We start from the raw sequence: 20,178 nt of genomic DNA, 5'->3' as shown, positions 1-20,178 counted from the left end.
AACTCAAAATGGATTAAAGACCTAAGTGTAAGGGCAGACACTATCAAACTCTTAGAGGAAAACATAGGCAGAACACTCTATGACATACATCACAGCAAGATTCTTTTTGACCCAGCTCCCAGAGAAATGGAAATAAGAACACAAATAAACAAATGGGACCTAATGATACTTAAATGCTATTGCACTGCAAAGGAAACCATAAACAAATCCAAAAGACAACCCTCAGAATGGGAGATAATATTTGCACATGAAGCAACTGACAAAGGATTAATCTCCAAAATTTACAAGCAGCTCATGCAGCTCAATATCAAAAAAACAAACAACCCAATCCAAAAATGGGCAGAAGATGTAAATAGACATTTCTCCAAAGAAGATATACAGATTGCCAACAAACACATGAAAGAATGCTCAACATTATTAATCATCAGAGAAACGCAAATCAAAACTACAATGAGATATCATCTCACACCAGTCAGAATGGCCATCATCAAAAAATCTAGAAACAATAAATGCTGGAGAGGGTGTGGAGCAAAGAGAACCCTCTTGCACTGTTGGTGGGAATGTAAATTGATACAGCCACTATGGAGAACAGTACAGAGGTTCCTTAAGAATCTACAAATACTAGAATATGACCCAGCAATCCCACTACTGGGCATATACCCTGAGAAAACCATAATACAAAAAGAGTCATGTACCAAATTGTTCATTGCAGCTCTATTTACAATAGCCAAGACATCAAAGCAACCTAAATGTCCATCAACAGATGAATGGATAAAGAAGATGTGGCACATATATACAACCGAATATTGCTCAGCCATAAAAAGAAACGAAATTGAGTTATTTGTCGTGAGATGGATAGACCTAGATTCTGTCATAGAGAGTGAAGTTAGTCAGAAAGAGAAAAACAAATACCATATTCTAACACATATATAAGGAATCTAAGAAAAAAAAATAGTCTTGAAGAATCTAGGGGCAAGACGGTAATAAAGACACAGACCTACTAGAGAATAGACTTGAGGATATGGGGAGGGGGAAGGGTAAGCTGGGACAATGTGGCATGGACATATATACACTACCAAACGTAAAATAGATAGCTACTGGGAAGCATCCGCATTGCACAGGGAGATAAGCTCAGTGCTTTGTGACCACCTAGAAGGGAGTAATAGGGATGGTGGGAGGGAAGGAGATGCAAGGGGGAACAGATATGGGAACATATGTATATGTATAACTGATTCACTTTGTTATAAAGCAGCAACTAATACACCATTTTAAAGCAAATATACTCCAATAAAGATGCTAAAAAAAAAAAACTGTCCTGAAGGCCACAGGCAGTTGAGAGAAGAATTAATAAAAAGGGGAACAGAAAGAATAAAAATATCTTACTGTATTGTGAGACAGAATGAAGCATTTTATTGTTTGATTTTTCCAAATTTAGGTAATATCCATATAATTATTCCTGCCTTATTTGCATCCTTTTTTGAATAAAATCTTACACAGATGCATGTTAAGAATAAAGAACAATAGAGGCAACAAATTTTTTTAAATATTAAACTTTTTAAAAAAGAGTTAAAATAAATTGCTGTATCAGAGAGTAGAAAGAGGCACTACAAATGTATCATATATTTTCACACATATTATATAATTTGTCCTACTATTAATTACTAATTTTCTAGTGTTAACTAGTCCTATTGTTTTTTTGTTTAAACAAAATCATTTTTGGAATTGAACAGAAAAAAATCAGAGTAATATGGCATTAAGATGAAACATCTATTTTTCGTATTTTGTGTTAAAGCAATAACATATACGTGTATCATTATTTATTACCTTATGCTTTCTTGTCTCTATGTCTGTGTCCATGGTTAGCACCCTAAAAATTGGTCACCCAAAGCTTCATTTTGTGATATGTAAGGCTGTTTAAAAGTTGCCTTTTCATTTCAGTAGACAGGTTTTCTAAGAGAGACTATGAGTCAAAATTGCAAAGATACACATATCGTCTTTTTTTGAAGTTCCATTAATATTTCATGGCTGAAGATTATTATTTGTTATAACACAGTAGATGTTTTAAAAATTTTGATATTTTATGAGTATTTTTCATATTTTCCTTGAACGTTCAGGTAAAATATTTTTAAATTTTCTATTATTTAAATGTGTGATTGTGTGGAATTCATACATGATGATTGTTTAGTTTGATCATCATTGATGACTGTAAATTTTACTTATTTGATCCACTAACAGAACAGAATGACTGTCATTCTGTGAATTATGTGTGTAGAGCAATTTCAACTTTTATTTTTTAATTATTTATTTATTTATGGCTGTGCTGGGTCCTCATTTCAGTGTGAGGGCCCTCTCCAGTCGCAGCAAGTGGGGGTCACTCTTCATCATGGTGCGTGGGCCTCTCACCATCGCGGCCTCTCCTGTTATGGAGCACAGGCTCCAGACACGCAGGCTCAGCAGTTGTGGCTCACGGGCCTAGTTGCTCCGCGGCATGTGGGATCCTCCCAGACCAGGGCTCGAACCCACGTCCCCTGCATTGGCAGGCAAACTCTCAACCACTGTGCCACCAGGGAAGCCCCAATTTCAACTTTTAGATATAATTTTTGAGCATCTTGCATCAAACACTTATATCTTGTGCAAAAGAAAACAATTCTGGCTTAAGTACGTGCTCTTAAGCAAACAAGGATGAACAACACAATAAATGAAATTTAAAATTCTCTAGAAGGAAACAACAACAGAATAAATGAGGCAGAAGAATGGATAAGTGACCTGGAAGATAGAAGGTTGGAAATAACTACCACAGGGCAGGATAAAGGAAAAAGAATGAAAAGAATTGAGGACAGTCTCAGAGACTTCTGGGACAACACCAAATGCACCAACATTCGAATTATAGGGGTCTCGAAGAAGAAGAGGAAAAAAGGGACTGAGAAAATATTTAAAGAGATTATAGTTTAAAATTTCCCTAATATGGGGAAGGAAATAGTCAATCAAGTCCAGGAAGTGCAGAGAGTCCCATACAGGATAAATCCAAGGAGAAACATGCCAAGACACATATTAATCAAACTATCAAAAATTAAATACAAAGAAAACATATTAAAAGCAACAAGTGAAAAAGAACAAATAACATACAAGGGAATCCCCATAAAGTTAACAGCTGATCTTTCAGCAGAAACTCCACAAGCCAGAAGGGAGTGGCAGGACATATTTAAAGTGATGAAAGGAAAAAATCTACAACAAAGATTACTCTACCCAGCAAGGATCTCATTCAGATTTGACGGAGATATTAAAACCTTTACAGACAAGTAAAAGCTGAGAGAGTTCAGCACCACCAAACCACCTTTACAACAAATGCTAAAGGAACTTCTCTAGGCAGGAAACACAAGAGAAGGAAAAGGCCTACAATAAGAAACCCAAAACAATTAAGGAAAGGGTAATAGGAACATACATATTGATAACTACCTTAAATGAAAATGGATTAAATGCTCCAACCAAAAGACATAGACTGGCTGAATGGATACAAAAACAAGACCTGTATATATGCTGTCTACAAGAGACTCACTTCAGACCTAGGGACACATAGAGATGTAAAATGAGAGGAAGGAAAAAGATATTCCATGCAAAAGGAAATCAAAAGAAAGCTAGAGTAGCAATTCTCATATCAGAAAAAACAGACATTAAAATAAAGACTATTACAAGAGACAAAGAGGAACACTACATAATTATCAAGGGATCAAACCAAGAAGAAGACGTAACCATTGTAAATATTTATGCACCCAACAGAGGAACACCTCAATACATAAGGCAAATACTCACAGCCATAAAAGGGGAAATCGACAGTAACACAGTCATACTAGAGGACATTAACACCTCACTTTCACCAATGGACAGATCATGCAAAATGAAAATAAATAAGGAAACACAAGCTTTAAATGATACATTAAACAGGTTGGACTTAATTGATATTTATAGGACATTCCATCCAAAAACAACAGAATACACTTTCTCCTCAACTGCTCATGGAACATTCCCCAGGGTAAACCATATCTTGGCTCACAAATCAAGCCTTGGTAAATTTGAGAAAACTGAAATCGTATCAAGTATCATTTCTGACAACAACGCTATGAGACTAGATATTAATTACAGGAAAATACCTATGAAATATGCAAACATATGGATGCTAAACAATACTCTACAAAATAACCAAGAGATCCCTGAAGAAAGCAAAGGGGAATCAAAAAATACCTAGAAACAAATGACAATGAAAATACAATGACCCAAAACCTATGGAATGCAGCAAAAGTTGTTTTAAGAGGGAAGTTTATAGCAAGACAATCCTACGTCAAGAAACGAGAAACATCTCAAATAAACAACTTAGACTTACACTGAAAACAATTAGAGAAAGAAGAACCAAAAAAGGTCAAAGTTAGAAGAAAATAGGAAATCATAAAGATCAGATCAGAAGTAAATGAAAAAGAAATGAAGGAAATGATAGCAAACATTAATAAAATTTAAAGCTGGTTCTTTGAGAAAATAAAGTTGATAAACCATTAGCCAGACTCATCAAGAAATAAATGGAGAAGATGCAAATCAATACAATTAGAAAAAAAAAGGAGAAGGAAAAACTGACACTGCAGAAATACAAAGGATCATGAGAAATTACTACAAGCAACTATATGCCAATAAAGTGGGCGACCTGGAAGAAATGGACAAATTCTTAGAACAGCACACCCTTCTGAGACTTAACCAGAAATAAATAGAAAATATAAACAGACAAATCACAAGCACAGAAATTGAAACTGTGACTAAAAATTTTCCAACAAAAATAAAAGAGCAGGATCAGAAGGCTTCAAAGGTGAATTCTATCAAACATTTATAAAAAAACTAACACCTATCCTTCTGAAACTCTTCCAATATATAGCAGAGGAAGGAACACTCCCAAATTCATTCCACAAGGCCACCATCACCCTGATACCAAAACCAGACAAAGATGTCACAAAAAAAAGAAAACTACAGGCCAATATCACCTATGAACAGAGGTGCAAAAATTCTCAACACAATACTAGCAAACAAAATTAAAAATATCATACCACATAATCAAGTAAGGTTTATCCCAGGAATGCAAGGATTTTTCAATATATGCAAATCAATCAAGGTGAAAAAACGTATTAACTAATTGAAGGAGAAAAATCATATTGTCATCTCAATAGATGCAGAAAAAGCATTTGACAAAATTCAACACCCATTTATGATAAAAACCCAGCAGAAAGTAGGCATAGAGGGAACTTAACTCAGCATAATAAAAGCCGTATATGACAAACCCACAGCCAATATTGTTCTCAACGGTGAAAAATTGAAACCATTTCCACTAAGATCGGGAATAGGACAAGTTTGCCTGCTCTCACCACTTTTATTCAACATAGTTTTGGAAGTTGTACCACAGCCATCAGAGAAGAAAAAGAAGTTAAAAAAATCCAAATCGGAAAAGAAGAAGTAAAACTGTCACTGTTTGCATATGACATGATACTATACAGAGAATCCTAAAGATGCTACCAGAAAACTAGTAGAGCTAATCAATGAATTTGGTAAAGTAGCAGGATGCAAAATTAATGCACAGTAATCTCTTGCATTCCTGTAAACTAATGATGAAACTTCGGAAAGAGAAATTAAGGAAACACTCCCATTAACCATTGCAACAAAAAGAATAAAATACCTAGGAGCAAACCTACCTAAGGAGACAAAAGACCTGTATGCAGAAAACTATAAGACACTGATGAAAGAAATTAAAGAGGATACAAACAGATGGAGAGATATACCATGTTCTTGGATTGGAAGAATCAACTTTGTGAAAATGACAATACTACCCAAAGCAATCTACAGATTCAGTGCAATCACTATCAAACTACCAATGGCAGCTTTCACAGAACTAAAACAAAAAATTTCACAATTTGTGTGGAAACACAAAAGACCCCGAATAGCTAAAGCAATCTTGAGAAAGAAAAGTGAAGCTGGAGGAATCAGGCTCCCTCACTTCAGACTAAACTGCAAAGTTACAGTAATCAAGACAGTATGGTAGTGGCACAAAAACAGAAATATAGATCAATAGAACCAGATTGAAAACCCAGAAATAAACCCATGCACATATGGTCACCTTATTTTTGATAAAGGAAACACGAATATACAATGGAGAAAAGATAGCCTCTTCAATAAGTGGTGCTGGGAAAACAGGACAGCTACATGTAAAAGAATGAAATTAGAACACTCCCTAACTCCGTACACAAAAATAAACTCAAAATAGATTAAGCACCTAAACGTAAGGCAAGACACTATAAAACTCCTAGAGGAAAACATAGGCAGAACGATCTATGACATAAATCACAGCAAGATCCTTTTTGACTCTCCTCCTAGAGAATTGGAAATAAAAACAACATAAACAACTGGGACCTAATGAAACTTAGAAGCTTTTGCACAGCAAAGGAAACCATAAACAAGACGAAAAGAACCCTCAGAATGCATGAACATAGTTGCAAATGGAGCAACTAACAAAGGATTGATCTCCAAAATTTACAAGCAGCTCATGCGACTAAATACCAAAAAAACACACAACCCAATCTAAAATAGGCAGAAGGGCTAAATAGACCTTTCTCCAAGGAAGATATACAGATTGCCAACAAACACATGAAAGGATGCTCAACATCACTAATCATTAGAGAAATGCAAATCAAAACCTCAATGAGGTGTCACCTCACACCAGTCAGAATGGCCATCATCAAAAAATCTACAAACAATAAATGCTGGAGAGGGTGTGGAGGAAAGGGAACCCTCTTGTACTGTTGGTGGGAACATAATTTGATACAGCCACTATGGAGGACAGTATGGAGGTTCCTTAAAAATCTGAAAATAGAACTTCCAGACAACCCAGCAATTCCACTACTGAGCATATACCCTGAGAAAACCATAATTCAAAAAGTGTCATGTGCCACAACGTTCATTGCATCTCTATTTACAATAGCCAGGACATGGAAGCAACCTCATTGTCCATCGACAGATGAATGGATAAAGAAGATGTAGCACATGTATACAATGGAATATTTCTCAGCCATTAAAAAAAAATGAAACTGAGTTGTTTGTAGTGAGGTGGATGGACCTAGAGACTGTCATACAGAGTGAAGTAAGTCAGAAAGAGAAATACAAATATCATATGCTAACACATATATATGGAATCTAAAGAAAAAAATGGTTCTGAAGAACCTAGGGACAGGACTGGAATAGAGATGCAGATGTCGAGTATGGACTTGAGGTCACGGGGAGGGGAAAGGGCAAGCTGGGACAAAGTGAGAGAGTGGTATGGACATATATACACTACTAAATGTAAAGTAGATAGCTAGTGGGAAGCAGACACATAGCACAAGGAGAACAGCTCGTGCTTTGTGCCCACCTAGAGGGGTCTGATAGGGAGTGTGGGAGGGAGACACAAGAGGGTGGAGATATTGGGATATATGTATATGTATATGTATAGCTGATTCACTTTGTTATACAGCAGAAAGTAACACACCATTGTAAAGCAATTATAATCCAATAAAGATGTTAAAAAAAATTAAAAAAATTTAAAAAAGAGAATGGGCTCTTGTGTCAAATGACTGTGGTTCATTTTTGACTGCACTATTCATTAGTTGCTTGTCTTTAGGAAAATGACTTCACCTCATCTGTAAAATGGGGGTTACAATAGCAACCGCCTCACTTAGCTATTTTTTCATCAGTCATAGTTGATTTTGAAGGTTTGTTATGTGCTAGGCTTTCTTCTAGACACCAAGGATATAGCAGTAAGTAAAAAGAAAACCTCCCTTCCCTTGGGACACTTTGATTCTATTGAAGAATGGTATAAACATGTTATAAAGTACGTAATAAAGAAAACTAAGAGAAATAATGTCAGGAAAAGGAAAATAGATTGACAGAATTTTGGCTGGTTAAGGAAGGCCGCTCTGGGTGATATTTGAGCAGAAACCCAAATGAAGAAAAGGGAAAATATGGGGGAAGACTATTCCAGGTAGAGTAATGTGTACAATAACCCTGAGATGAAAATAAGCTTATGTTTTGAAAAAAGCACAGAGTTTACATGAATTTAGCCTTTACTATGTAGCAGGCTCTGTTCTAAGCACTTAGTATTTATTATCTATCAAATCCTCTCCATAAATCTAAAAGTTAAGTGCTACTATTATTATCAGCATCATTTTACAGATGAGGAATTCAAGACAAGCGTGTGTTTAAGTAACCTGTTTAAGGTCACACAGCCAGTGGTGGTTAGTCATGATGAAAACCCATGTTTGAATCCACAAACTATGATCTTAGCCACCAAAACTCTCATATAACTGATGAGGGAAGAAAGGTCCAGATATGGACATGATTTGCCCACATTCACACAACAAGTCAGGAGAGATGTTGGGACCAGCATCTAATCTTGGTGCTGGAACTGAAGGCCTAGTTACTCCTTTCCCAAATGCTCACTGAGCCCCCTATTATGCAAAACCCTGTGCCAAGCACCAGGGACAGGGGAGTAAGGGCGACCCAGAGAGATTGTCTCTGACCTCACGTTAAAAAAGAAGTCATATATTCAGCATTATTCTCATTCTGTGGTTAATTTCGCTCCCCTGCTACATTCCACCTTCCCTCATGCTATCCCTTTCGTTTCCTGGTTATCACTGTCCGGTAACATGTCTGTCTCCCCTGATGAACTGTGAGCTACTTGATGGCAGGGAGCAGGTTTGTCTCAGTCAGTCCCCAGCCTGGCACTCAGTAGACACACAGGGAAGAGCTTTTGAATAAACATATATGTGTGTGAAATGATGTTGTACAAATATATTCATAGCAGCATTAGTTACAACGACAAAAAGTAGGAAATAACTGAAGAATATATCATAAGGGAACTGGTTAAATTTATATAGGTCAAAAATCTAATGCAGCCATTAAAATATAACATTTTATGTTCTTTCTTTTAAAACTGTAATCACCATGCTGTATTCAATTTCATTTTTTTCTTAGGATTCTCACTAGGTTGACATGAGTTTATAGGAAAGAACTAATAGGTCATAGAACTTTTTTCCAGTTGTTGTTTTTTATTGAAGTACTGTTGATTTGAAATATTGTATTAGTTTCAGGTGTACAGCATAGTGATTCAGTACTTTTAAAGATTATACTCCATTAAAAGTTATTACAAGATAACGGCTATACTTCCTTGTGATGTACAATATATCCTTGTTGCTTATCTATTTTATATATAGTAGTTTGTATCACTTAATCTCATACCCCTATCTTGCCTCCCCCTCCACCCCTCTCCCCACTAAAAACCACTAGTTTGTTTTCTATATTGGCAAGTCTGTTTCTGTTTTATTATACATATTCATTTGTTTTAACGTTTCAATTTCACATATAAGTGATATCATACAGTATTTGTCTTTCTCTGTGTGACATTTCACTAAGCATAATGTTCTCTAGGTCCATCCACGTTGCTACAAATGACATAAATTCTTTCTTTTTATGGCAGAGTAATATTCCATTACATATATATATATATATATATATATATATATATATATATATATATATATATATACCACATTTTCTTTATCCATTCATCTGTTGATGGAAACTTAATTTGCTTCCATATAGTGGCTATTGGAAATACTGCTGCTTTGAATATTGGGGTGCATGTCACTTTCCAAATTAGTGTTTTAATGTTTCTGGATATATACACAGGAGTGGGAATGCTGGATCTCATGACAGTTCCATTTTTACTTTTTTGAGGAACCACCTTATTTTTATACACAGTGACTGCACCAATTTAACTTCCCACTAACAGTTCACAAGGGTTCCCTTTTCTCCTTATCCTTGCCAACATTTGTTTTTTTGTTTGTTTGTTTGTTTGGTTTCACATCTTTATTGGAGGATAATTGTTTTAAAATGGTGTGTTAGTTTCTGCTTTATAGAAAAGTGAATCAGCTATACATATACATGTATCCCCATATCTCCTCCCTCTTGTGTCTCCCTCCCACCTGCCTTATTCCACCCCTCTAGGTGGTCACAAAGCACTGATCTGATCTCCCTGTGCTATGAGGCTGCATCCCACTAGCTATCTACATTACATTTGGTAGTATATATAAGTCCATGCCACTCTCTCACTTCGTCCCAGCTTATCCTTCCCCATCCTCATGTCCTCAACTCCATTCTCTATGACTATGCCTTTATTCCTGTCCTGCCCCTGGGTTCTTCATAAACTTTTTCTTTTTTTTAGATTCCATATATATGTGTTAGGATACAGTATTTGTTTTTCTCTTTCTCACTAAACTCTGTGTGACAGACTCTAGCTCCATCCACCTCACTACAAAAAACTCATTTTTGGTTTATTTTTATGGCTGAGTAATATTCCATTGTATATATGTGCCACATCTTCTTTATCCATTCATCTGTCGAAGGACACTTAGATTGCTTCCATGCCCTGACTATTGTAAATAGAGCTGCAATGAACATTGTGGTACATGACTCTGTTTGAATTATGGTTTTCTCAGGGTATATGCCCAGTAGTGGGATTGCTGGGTCATAGGGTAGTTCTATTTTCAGTTTTTTAAAGAACCTCCATGCTGTTCTCCATAGTGGCTGTATCAATTTACATTCCCACCAACAGTGCAAGACGGTCCCCTTTTCTCCACACCTTCTCCAGCATTTATTTTTTGTAGATTTTTGATGATGGCCATTCTGACTGGTGTGAGGTGATACCTCATTGTGGTTTTGATTTGCATTTCTCTAATGATTAGTGATGTTGAGTATCCTTTCATGTGTTTGTTGGCAATCTGTATATCTTCTTTGGAGAAATGTCTATTGAGGTCTTCTGCCCATTTTTGGATTAGGTTGTTTGTTTTTTATGATATTGAGCTGCTTGTAAATTTTGGAGATTAATCCTTTGTCAGTTGCTTCATTTGCAAATATTTTCTCCCATTCTGAAGGTTGTCTTTTCATCCTGTTTATGGTTTCCTTTGCTGTGCAAAAGCTTTTAAGTGTCCTTAGGTCCCATTTGTTGATTTTTGTTTTTATTTCCATTTCTCTAGGAGGAGGGTCAAAAAGGATCTTGCTCTAATTTATGTCATACAGTGTTCTGCCAATGTTTTCCTCTAGGAGTTTTATAGTGCCTGGCCTTACATTAGGTCTTTAATCCATTTTGAGTTTATTTTTGTGCATGGTGTTAGGGAGTGTTCTAATTTCATTCTTTTCCATGTAGCTGTCCAGTGTTCTCAGCACCACTTATTGAAGAGGCTGTCTTTTCTCCATTGTATATTCTTGACTCCCTTGTCAAAATAAGGTGATCATATGTGCATGGGTTTATCTCTGGGCTTTCTATCCTGTTCCATTGATCTATATTTCCATTTTTGTGCCAGTATCATACAGTGTTGATTATTGTTGATTCGTAGTATATTCTGAAGTCAGGAAGCCTGATTCCTCTAGCTCCATTTTTCTTTCTCATGATTGCTTTGACTATTTGGGATCTTTTGTGTTTCCTTAACAACCTTGTCTTGTTCCTTATCTTAGAGGAAATGTTTTCAGTTTTTCACCATTGAGAACAGTGTTGGCTGTGGGTTTGTCATATATGGCCTTTATTATGTTGAGGTAAGTTTCCTCTATGCCTACTTTCTGGAGGTTTTGTATCATAAACATGTGTTAAAATTTGTCAAAATCTTTTTCTCCATCTATTGAGATGATCATATGGTTTTTCTCCTTCAGTTTGCTAATATGGCTTATCACATTCATTGATTTGAATATATTGAAGAATCCTTGCATTCCTGGGATAAAACCCACTTGATCATTGTGTATGATCCAATATGCTCTTGGATTCTGTTTCCTAGTATTTTGTTGAGGATTTTTGCATCTATATTCATCAGTGATATTGGCCTGTAGTTTTCCTTTTCTGTGACATCTTTGTCTGGTTTTGGTATCAGGGTGGTGGTTGACTCATAGAATGAGTTTGGGAGTGTTCCTCCCTCTGTTGTATTTTGGAGGAGTTCGAGAAGGATAGGTGTTAGCTCTTCTCTAAATGTTTGATAGAATTTGCCTGTGAAGCCAAGTGGTCCTGGAATTTTATTTGCTGGAAGATTGTTAATCACAGTCTCAATTTCAGTGTTTGTGATTGGTCCGTTTATGTTTTCTATTTCTTCCTGGTTCAGTCTCGGAAGGTTGTGCTTTTCTAACAATTTATCTATTCCTTCCAGGTTGTCCATTTTATTGGCATTGAGTTGCTTATAGTAATCTCTCATGATCCTTTGTACTTCTGCAGTGTCCATTGTTACTTCTCCTTTTTAATTTCTAATCCTACTGATTTGAGAATTCTCCCTTTTTTTCTTCGTGAGTCTGGCTAATGGTTTATCAATTTTGTCTATCTTCTGATAGAACCAGCTTTTAGTTTTATTGATCTTTGCTATTGTTTCCTTCATTTTTTTTCATTTATTTCTAATCTAATCTTTATGATTCTTTTTCTTCTGCTAACTTTGGGTTTTTTTTTTTATTCTTCTCTCTCTAATTGCTTTAGGTGTAAGGTTAGGCTTTTTATTTGAGATGTTTCTTGCTTCTTGAGGTAGGATTGTATTGCTATAAACTTCCTTCTTAGCACTGCTTTTTCTGCCTCCCATAGGTTTTGGGTCATCGTGTTTTCATTGTCATTTGTTTCTAGGTATTTTTTAATTTCATCTTTGATTTCTTCAGTGATCTCTTGATTATGAAGTAGTGTATTATTTAGTGTCCATATGTTTGTAATTTTTACAGATTTTTTCCTGTAGTTGATATCTAGTCTCATAGCTTTGTGGTCGGAAAAGATATTTGATACAATTTCAATTTTCTTAAATTTACCACGGCTTGATTTGTGACCCAAGATATGATCTATCCTGGAGAATGTTCTATGAGGACTTGAGAAGAAAGTGTATTCTGTTGTTTTTGGATAGAATGTCCTATAAATATCAATTATGTCCAACTTGTTTAATGTATCATTTAAAGCTTGTGTTTCCTTATTTATTTTCATTTTGGATGATCTGTCCTTGGTGAAAGTGGGGTGTTAAAGTCCCCTACTATGATTGTGTTACTTTCAATTTCCCCTTTTATGGCTGTTAGCATTTGCCTTATGTATTGAGGTGTTCCTATGTTGGGTGCATAAATATTTACAATTGTTTATCTTCTTCTTGGATTGATCCCTTGATCATTATGTAGTGTCCTTCTTTGTCTATTGTAATAGTCTTTATTTTAATGTCTATTTTGTCTGATATGAGAATTGCTATTCCAGCTTTCTGTTGATTTCCATTTGCATGGAGTATCTTTTTCAATCCCCTCACTTTCCATCTGTATGTGTCCCTAGGTCTGAAATGAGTCTCTTGTAGACAGCATATATATGGGTCTTGTTTTTGTATCCATTCAGCCAGTCTATGTCTTTTGGTTGGAGCATTTACATTTAAGGTAATTATCGATATGTTTGTTCCTATTACCATTTTGTTAATTGTTTTGGGTTTGTTATTGTAGGTCTTTTCCTTCTCTTGTGTTTCCTGCCTAGAGAAGTTCCTTTAGCATTTGTTGTAAAGCTGGATTGTTGGTGCTGAATTCTCTTTGCTTTGGCTTGTCTGTAAAGCTTTTAATTTCTCCATCAAATCTGAATGAGATATTTGCTGGGTAGAGTAATCCTGGTTGTAGATTTTTCCCTTTCATCACTATAAATATGTCCTGCCACTCCCTTCTGGCTTTCAGTGTTTCTGCTGAAAGATCAGCTCTTAAGCTTATGTGTGGATTCCCTTGTATGTTATTTGTTGTTTTTCCCTTGTTACTTTTAATATGTTTTCTTTGTATTTACTTTTTGCTATTGTGATTAATATGTGTCTTGTTGTGTTTCTCCTTGGATTCATCCTGTATGGTACTCTCTGTGCCTCCTGTACTTGATTAACTATTTCCTTTCCCATATTAGGGAAGTTTTCAACTATAATCTCTTCAAATATTTTCTCAGTCCCTTTCTTTTCCTCTTCTTCTTCTGGGACCCCTATAATTCAAATGTTGGTGCATTTAATATTTTCCCAGAGTTCTTTGAGACTGTACTCAATTCTTTTCATTCTTTTTTCTTTATTCTGCTCTGCAGTAATTATTTCTACTATTTTATCTTCCAGGTCACTTATCCATTCTTCTGCCTCAGTTATTCTGCTATTGATTCCTTCCAGAGAATATTTAATTTCATTTTTGTGTTGTTCATCATTGTTTGTTTTCTCTTTCATTCTTCTAGGTCCTTGTTAAACGTTTTTTTTGTATTTTCTCCATTCTAGTTCCAAGATTTTGGATCATCTTTACTATCATTACTCTGAATTATTTTTCAGATAGACTGCCTATTTCCTCTTCATTTGTTTGGTCTGGTGGGTTTTTACCTTGCTCCTTCATCTTCTGTGTGTTTCTCTGTCTTCTCATTTTCCTTAACTTGCTGTGTTTTGGTCTCCTTTTCACAGGCTGCAGGTTTGTAGTTCCCTTTGTTTTTGGTGTCTGCCCCCAGTGGCTAAGGTTGGTTCGGTGGGTTGAGTAGGCTTCCTGTTGGAGGGGACTAGTGTCTGTGTTCTGGTGGATGAGGCTGGATCTTGTCTTTCTGGTGGGCAGTACTGCATTCGGTGGTGTGTTTTGGGGTGTCTGTGACCTTATTATGATTTTAGGCAGCTTCTCTGCCAATGGGTAGGGTTGTGTTCCTGTCTTGCTATTTGTTTGGCATAGGGTGTCCAGCACTGTAGGTTGCTTGTCGTTGAGTGGAGCTGGGTCTTAGCTCTGAGATGGAGATCTCTGGGAGAGCTATCCCCATTTGATATTACTGGAGCTGGGATGTCTCTGGTGGACCAATGTCTTGAATTCGGCTCTCCCACCTCAGAGGCACAGGCCTGACACCCAGTCGGAGCACCAAGACCCAGTAGGCTACACGGCTCAGAAGTAAAGGGAGGAAAAAAAGGAAGTAAAGAAGTAAAATAAAATAAAATAATGTTATTAAGATAAAAATTAAAAAATATTTATTAAAAATTTAAAAATTTAAAAAGTAATTAAAAAAAGAAAGCAAGAAGAGAGCAACCAAACTAAAAAACAAATCTACCATTGATAACAAGTGCACAAAATTATACTAAAAAAAAAAAAAAAAGCGGACAGAGTGGAGCCTATGATAAATGGTAAAAGTGAAGCTATACTGACAAAATCACACAAAGAAGCATACACATACACACTCACAAAAAGAAAGAAAGGAAAAAATATATATATATCTTTGCTCCCAAAGTGCACCACCTCAATTTTGGGATGATTCGTTGTCTATTCAGGTATATACAGGGTACATCAAGTTGATTGTGGAGATTTAGTCCACTGTTCCTGAGGCCGCTGGGGGAGATTTCCCTTTCTTTTATTTGTTCACACAGCTCCTGTGGTTCAGCTTTGGATTTGGACCCACCTCTGCATGTAGGTCGCCTGAGGGTGCCTGTTCTTTGCTCAGAAAAGATGGGGTTAAAATAGCAACTGATTAGGGGGCTCTGGCTCCCTCAAGCTGTGCAGAGGGAGGGGTACGGAATGCAGGGCAAGCCTGCGGTGGCTGAGGCCAGCGTGACGTGGCAACAGCCTGAGGAGGGCCGTGTATTTTCCAGGGGAGTTTGTCCCTGTATCACGGGACCCTGGCAGTGGCAGGCTGCACAGGCTCCTGGGAAGGGAGGTGTGGAAAGTGACCTGTGCTTGCACACAGCCTTCTTGGTGGCTGCAGCAGCTGCCTTAACGTTTCATGGCGTATCTGGTGTCCACACTGATAGCCATGGCTCGTGCCTGTCTCTGGAGCTCATTTAGGTGGTGCTCTGAATCCCCTCTCCTTGCGCACCCCAAAACAATGGTCTCTTGACTCTTAGGCAGTTCCAGACTTTTTCTGGATTCCCTCCCAGGTAGCTGTGGCACACTAACCCCCTTCAGGCTGTTTTCACGCAGCCAACCCCAGTCCTCTCCCTGGGATGTGTCCTCTGAATAAGCTGGAGCCTCTGGACGCAGCTCCCACCAGTCCTGGCTAGCAGGTGAGCAGACAAGCCTCTCGGGCTGTTAAGTGCTCGTCAGCACCAATCCTCTGTGTAGGAATCTCTCCTCTTTGCCCTCTGCACCCCTGTTGCTGCACTCTCCTCTGTGGCTCCAAAGCTTCCCCCCCGCCACTCCCTGTCTCCGCCAGTGAAAGGGTTTCCTGGTGTGTGGAAACTTTTCCTCCTTCACACCTCCCTCCCAGTGGTGCAGGTCCCTTCCCTATTCTTTTGTCTGTTTTTTTCTTTTGCCCTACTCTGGTAGGTGGGGAGTTTCTTGCCTTTTGTGAAGTCTGAGGTCTTCTGTCGGTGTTCAGTAGGTGTTTTGTAGGAGTTTTTCCACATGTAGATGTATTTCTGATGTATTTGTGGGGAGAAAGGTGATCTCCACATCTTACTCCTCCACCATCTTGAAGGTCTCCAACATTTGTTATTTGTAGACTTTTTGATGATAACAATTCTGATAGTTTTGAGGTGATACCTTGTTGTTTTGATTTGCATTTCTCTAATAGTTAGTGATGTTGAGCATCTTCTCACGTGCCAGTTAGCCTTATATATGTCTTCTTTAGAAAATGTCTATTCAAGTCCTCTGCCCATATTTTATTATTTTTTTTTAATGTTGAGTTGTACCAGCTGGTTATATATTTTGGACATTAACTTCCTGTTCATCATATAATTTGTAAATATTTTCTCTCAGTGGTTGTCTTTCCATTTCATCGAAGGTTTCCTTTGCTGGGCAAAGTTTTTAATTTTAATTAGTCCCATTTATTTGTTTTTGCTTTTATTTCCATTGTTTTAGGGTACAGATCCAAAAAATATTGCTACAATTTATGTCAGGAGGGTTTTACCTATGTTCTCTTTTAGGATTTTCATGTTTTCAGGGTTTACATTTAGGTTTTTAATCCATTTTGAAGTTTATTTTAGTATATGATATGAAGAAGTCTTGTAAACTCATTTTTTTACCTGTAGCTATCCAGTATTCCCAACACCACTTATTGAAGAGACTGCTTTTTCTCCATTGTATATTCTTGCCTCCTTTGCGGTAGACTAATTCACCATAGGTGTGTGGGCTTAAATATGCACTATCTATTCTGTTTCATTGATCAGTGTGTCCGTTTTTGTGCCAGTACCATGCTGTTTTGAAACCTGTAGCTTTGTAGTATATTCTGAACTCTAGGAGGGTGATACCTCCAACATTGTCTTTCTACTCAAGATTCCATTGGCAATTCAAAGTCTTCTGTCATTCCACATAAATTTTAGGATTATTTGTTCTAGTTCTGTGAAAAATATCATGGGTATTTTGATTGGGATTGCACTAAATCTGTAGACTGCTTTGGGTATTACAGCCCTTTTTTAAAATTAATTTTCATTGGAGTATAGTTAATTTACAATGTTGTGTTAGTTTCTGCTGTACAGCAAAGTTAATCACTTATGCATATACATATATCCACTCTTTGTTTAGATTCTTTTCCCATATAGGTCATGACAGAGTATTGAGTAGAGCTCCCAGTGCTATGCAGTAGGTTCGTATTAGTTATCTATCAATATTTTATATATAGTATTGTGTATGAGTCAATCCCAATCTCCCACTTTATCCCTTCCCTCCCCTTTCCCCCTTGGTAACTGTAAGTTTGTTTTCTATATCTGTGAAACAAACTATATATTCTATATATTTGTTTTTTATATCTGTTTTGTAAATAAGTTCATTTCTAACATTTTTTTAGATTCCACACATAAATGATATCATATGATATTTGTCTTTCTCTGTCTGACTTACTTCACTCAGCAGGAAAATCTCTAGGTCCATCCATGTTGCTGCAAATGGCATTATTTCGTTCTTTTATGGTTGAGTAATATTCCATTAAATATATGTTCCACATCTTCTTTATCCATTCCTCTGTGGATGGACATTTAGGTTGCTTCCATGGCCTGGCTATTGTAAATAGTGCTGCAATGAACATTGGGGTGCATATACCTTTTTGAATTATGGTTTTCTCCAGATATAGCCCAGGAGTGGGATAGCTGGATCATGTTGTAGCTCTATTTTTAATTTTTTAAGGAACCTCCATACTGTTCTCCATAGTGGCTGTACCAACACTGTAGGAGGGTACCCTTTTCTCCACACCCTCTCCAGCCTTTATTGTTTGTAGGCTTTTTAAGGATAGCCATTCTGACTGGTGTAAGGTGATAACTTATTGTAGTTTGGATTTACATTTCTCTAATAATTAGTGATTCTGAGAATCTTTTCACGTGCTTTTAGGCCATCTGTACGTTTTCTTTGGAGAAATGTCTATATAGATCTTCCACCCATTTTGTGATTGTGTTGTTTGCTTTTTTGATATTGAGCTGCATGAGCTGTTTGTATATTTTGGAGGTTAATCACTTGTCAGTTGCTTCATTTGAAAATATTTTTTTTCCCATTCTGAGGGTTCTTTTTTTGTTTTGTTTATGGTTTCCTTTGTTGTGCCAAAGCTTTTAAGTTTAGTTAGGTCCCATATGTTAATTTTTGTTTTTATTTTCATTACTCTGGGAGGTGGATCAAAAAAGATCTTGCTGTGATTTATGTCAAAGAGTGTCCTGCCTATGTTTTCCTCTAAGAGTTTTATAGTATTGGACCTTACATTTAGGTCTTTAATCCATTTTGAGTTTATTATTTTTTTGTATGGTGTTAGAGAGTGTTCTCATTTCATTCATTTACATGTAGCTGTCCAGTTTCCCCAGCACCACTTTTTAAAAAGACTGTCTTTTCTCTATTGTATATTCTTGTCTCCTTTGTCATAAATTAGGTGACCATAGGTGTGTAGGTTTATCTCTTGGCTTTCTATCCTGTTCCATTGATCTATATCTCTGTTTCTGTGCCAGTACAATAGTGTTTTGATTACTGTAGCTTTGTATTATAGTCTGAAGTCAGGCAGCCTGATTCCTCCAGCTCCACTTTTCTTTCTCAAGATTGCTTTGGGTATTTGGGGTCTTTGTGTTTCCATACAAATTGTAAACCTTTTTGTTCTAATTGTGTGAAAAAATGCCATTGGTAAATTGATAGGGTTTGCACTGAATCTGTAGATTGGTTTAGGGAGTATAGTCATTTTCATAATATTGATTCTTCCAATCCAAGAACATGGTATAACTCACCATTTGTTTGTCTCATCTTTGATTTCTTTCATGAATATCTTTTCGTTTTCATAATATAGTTCTTCTGACTCCTTAGTTAGGTTTGTCCCTATGTATTTTATTCTTTTTACTGTGGTGGTAAATGGGATTGTTTCTTTAATTTCTCTTTCTGATCTTTCGTTGTTATTGTATAGGAATGCAAGAGATTTCTGTGTATTAATTTTGTATTCTGCAACTTTACCAAATTCGTTGATAAGCTTTAGTAGCTCTCTGGTAGCATCTTTACGATTTTCTATGTATACTATAATGTCACCTGCAAACAGTGACAATTTTACTTCTTTTCCCATTTGGATTCCTTTTATTTCTTTTTCTTCTTTGATCACCATAGATATGACTTCAAAAACTATGTTGAATTATAGTGGTGAGAGTCGACATCCTTGTCTTCTTCCTGACCTTAGAGGAAATGCTTTCAGTTTTTCACCATTGAGAATGATGTTTGCTGAGCGTTTGTCATATATGGCCTTTATTATGTTCAAGTATGTTCCCTATATTCCCACTTTCTGGAGAGCTTTTTTTTTTTATCATAAATAGGTGTTGAATTTTGTTAAAAGCTTTTTCTGCATCTATTGAGATGATCATATGGTCTTTATTCTTCAGTGTGTTAATATGGTGTATCACATTGATTGATTTGTGTATATTGAAGATTCCTTGCATCCCTGGGATAAATCCCACTTGACCATGGTGTGTGATCTTTTTAATGTGCTGTTGGATTCAATTTCCTAGTATTTTGTTGAGGATTTTTGTGTCTCTGTTAATCAGTGATATTGGCCTGTAATTTTCTGTGTGTGATATCTTTGTCTGGTTTTGTTTTCAGGGTGATTGTGGCCTGATAGAATGAGCTTGGGAGTATTCATTCCTCTGCAATTTTTTGGAATAGTTTCATAGGATATTTGTTAACTCTTCTCTAAATGTTTGATAGAATTCACCCGTGAACCCT

This window comes from Balaenoptera acutorostrata, chromosome X, assembly GCF_949987535.1.
Source record: "Balaenoptera acutorostrata chromosome X, mBalAcu1.1, whole genome shotgun sequence".
NCBI lineage: Eukaryota > Metazoa > Chordata > Mammalia > Artiodactyla > Balaenopteridae > Balaenoptera > Balaenoptera acutorostrata.
Note: the sequence above shows the minus strand (reverse complement) of the source record.